The sequence below is a fragment of the Vollenhovia emeryi genome, unplaced genomic scaffold (genome assembly GCF_000949405.1).
Source record: "Vollenhovia emeryi isolate VEMERY1.0 unplaced genomic scaffold, V.emery_V1.0 DF939144.1, whole genome shotgun sequence".
Classification (NCBI taxonomy): domain Eukaryota; kingdom Metazoa; phylum Arthropoda; class Insecta; order Hymenoptera; family Formicidae; genus Vollenhovia; species Vollenhovia emeryi.
The window spans coordinates 1,250,108-1,254,104 of NW_011967222.1; positions in this window are offsets into that span (position 1 = coordinate 1,250,108).

The following is a 3,997-nucleotide window of genomic DNA, read 5'->3' on the forward strand; positions in this document are numbered from 1 at the left end:
TCTTCTTGTCATTCCCAAACTCGGTTTCGCCCAGAAATTGAGCCTTCTCTCATATCTCGTTAGTGATACAATTGTACGTTTCGGTGGTCACGAAAGGGTTGACTCGCTTCTTCCAAATTCTGAAGTCCAGTTTCAACAACGTCACGTAGCTTTAAGCTTACGATTAACTTAATTCGCCCTTTATCTCTACCCAACTGCTCACTTAAAAGGAAACAAACAATGAAATAAACTGATACTAAAGTTAAACGACGTTGGTGAAACTGGACTTCAGAATTTGAGAAAAGCGAGTTAACCCTTTCACGACCACTGGAACGTACAGGTTTCACTGACGAGATTGAAGTACACGTAGGAAAAAATGTAAATGTACGTAATGACTCTCTTGCTTGTACATACACAGCTTATTAATATACCGATATTGGCCAAACGAATAACAATTGTGTGAAAAGGTATAGATTTGCAATTTACTTTCGCTATAATTATTTGCGCTATATTAAAAAAAATATTTAGTGTTAAGTTATGTACGTTTGCAGATTACTTGAAAAGGGTCCAAATCCGGGACCGAAACGTCGTTTGCTTTTTAAATAAAAACATTGATAAGAACTAAAAAAAAATCCAAACTCTACTCTAACTCGAAAGGGCCAAGCCAAGACTAAAGTTAATCTGCGTCGATGAAATGTAATGGACATTCGATCGCGAGAGAACGGTTTTTATCTCGACTCGCTCGAAGCGACTTGGCCGTCTTAAAAAGTAAATGAAATACGTCGACCTCCGATATTAATTCGCGAGTTATAAACATCGCCGCTGGCTCTCGAGCCACTTTCAATCAGCAAGAAAAAAGCACGGAAAGCGATACCTCACGGCGGAGACGTCGAGATTGGCCGTCTCTGATTGTGAGATTAGCAAAATTCTTCGAGTCCCCGTTAAGGGTTAAATTTGAAAAACTCAGCGCTCGAAGGGGTTTAAGCGCCTAGCGTTGGATTCAGTGTTTAATCAAGATTAAGCATGAATTAAAAAAGTTTTTTGAAATATATAGAAAACTGAATATCTGAAGAATCAGCCACAATCGGTTCGTCTTGAAGCTCGTCTTGAAACTGTACAGTGGTGGATAGAATGGTTGCGACACTTTTTCTTAATGAGCTTCGGAACGCGCGTTTAGATTGAGATTTACGTTCCAGAACATTTTCTCCGAGGAAAGTTTTACTCGAGAAATAGATCGGAAACGCTCAAAATGATTTCGGAATGGCCATCGAGTAAAATATACCTCGAAGAGGAAGATTTTAAAACGTAATCCTGAATCTAAATACGCGTTCTTAAACTAATTTAAAAAGTGTTGCAACCATTCTATCCATCACTGTACATGTAACTTCCCCAGTCATTCTTATTGTATTCTTCTGTGCATTCCTGAAAAATTACAATTCAGAAAGGCAGGAAACTTGAGGAATATTTAGCGAATTTACTATGCTATCTGTGATATCACGCTGATATAATCTAACAGTCGAAAGACGTTCCCACAAAGGGGTAAATTAAAAAGAAAACTTGTTCGTGAGGGAGGATGAGGAGGAAGAAGAAGAAACGAGTCGCAAGCGCGCGTCGTTAGCGCACGGCACGTGCGTCGTTAATATATGAATCGGCGACACGCTCGCGGGTATCACCTTGTACGTTCACGCCTTGGCCGCGCCGGCGTGTATCGCGAGCGGGTAGGCAGAGTTATTAATTATGCATTCTAAGGCACGCCGTAGCCCCGGAGATCGTAACGACGTTGCGCGCCGTTGATGTAATGCACCGATCTCCGATTGGGAGAGGCCGCGGCTCCGGTTGCGCACTCGCAGGATACGTTCCACACGGCCTATTTTTTCCTTCCTACCACGCCGCGTTCCTCCTTCGCGATGCCGGGGACCGGGGAGAAAGCGACCCACCGCGTCCCCGTCAATCGACATGTTTTCGTCTTTTCGTTCGCGCTAGAGGCTCGCGTGTCTTGAGCCTCCTTGTCCGGAGACAGGGACGTGTGCACGCGTGTCCTCGTGCATTTGAAAAATATGTCTCGCAAACATGAAGTGGTTTGTGAAAAATGATTCGCCGATCGATATCGACACTTTCAAATCGATGCCGAATCGACGTCAATTTGACGGTGTCGAGGTCGATTCAACGTCATTTCGACATCGATTGACGAGTCTATTTTTTTTAATTTACCTTTTTGCGGGAACGCACTTCTTGATTAAACACTGAACCCAACACCAGGCGCTTAAACTTCGTCAAGCGCTGAATTCTTGAAATTTTCCTTAACGGGAAAATGTGTGGGACGAGAGCCGGGATCGAACCGAGGACCCTACCATTACTAATCACTCGTGTTAGCAGACCGACGAGTCATTTCTCGCTGGGTTAACGTCAAATTGAACTCGTCTCAAGAGGATCGCTCCAACGAAAAAAATAGTGCGACGGATATCGTTGCGGAAAAATTGTTGGCGCAATAAGCGAAGGTTCACGGAAGTAGACCCTTGGGGAAGTTTGCTTTAAATGAAATTAAAGTTTTTAAAAGTAATCTTTCAAATCTAAGAGTTTACTTAAAGATGTTAAAAGTTTACTTAAGAAGTTTCGGGTCGGTATTCATAGTCAAATCTTATATTCAAGACCGTCTTAAGATCATCTTTAGGTAATCCATAGCCAGTCAAATCTTCCATACAACATCTTTAAATAAATTCAAGACGGTCTTGAATATATCTGACTATGAATACCGGACTTGGAGTCATTTTGGACACTTAAAGCAATTTTTAGTTGGCCAAGCTTCCGCTAGAGGGCCGCGCGGCATAGAACCTTCTCGTGAGAAGAAAACCGCACGCGGTATTACAAATTATATCACATACCTTTCACGGTTCTTACAGTTTCCTTTTAAATTCTTAAAGTAAGTTTTAAGTTTACCTTAAACAAAAGTTTACCGTGTCCAAATTTACTTCTCATGTCTCTTATCTTTCTAAAGTAAAATTTTCAGGCTTTCTAAGGTACATTTTCCCAAGGGGATCTTGAAAAGTTTTGACACATCGTGCGCGACGTTACCTTCGCGTGACGCTTTGCTCGAGCACGATTCTGATAATACAAATTTCTAGTCGCTCAATGACAGAGGAATTATAATGACCGGTTGACGTATTACACGATAGAGACGTGTGCGAGCTGTTCGAATGCGAATCGCTGTTGAATCGGACGAGGCTCGAATTTTCAATTTCTACGATTCGAATAGACCGCTTGAAGATTTGGAATCTGAAAAGACGACTCGAATACGAATCGCGTGTATCGTCGATCTTGCAGAATCAATCGTACTTCCCGTTACTTTTTCTATCTGCTACGTTGGATTCCATACTTTTACACTTCGATTTCCACCCTCCCACTCGGCGTCCCGAAAAGCCTGTAAAAGTAATCAGATTAAATGCGTTTCCCTGCTCAAAAGTCCGACGTGAAGGATTTAACGAGCTCCAACACACGCGCGGCTCGTGTGCGCGCGCGCGCATAGCAGTCGCGTGAGAGATCCGGAGCCAAGATTAAAAATTGTAATTGGAAACTCGTGGTCGGGGGATCGCCGGAAAGGTTTTGGAGGAAGCGGCCTTCCCTTGGGAGAGAGAGAGAGAGAGAGAGAGAGAGTCTCGAGGTGCGCTCCAGCAACCAACTCCGGAGTACAAAGGAAGATACATTTCCGACCGAGCGTTCGCGCTGAGATACGGGATTCCGCGTCAAGGCCGCGAAGGTCCGTACTCGAAAGAAGGACGGGGAAAAAATTCGCCTCGCGCACACGCCCAGCGTCGCTACGAGAGAAACGGATGGTGCGTTGGCCCGTGGAGACGCGGGCTTGAATTATCCAACTCCGCGACACGACGGTATGGCGCTTATCTCCCTCTCCCTCTCCCGCGCCGTCTCGCTCGCTCTCGCGCGGCGCTAGCGCGTATGCAGAGGCCGTATATGGTAGTGGGCGGTAGACACGACGACGACGACGGCGCGAAGCGCGGCGGGC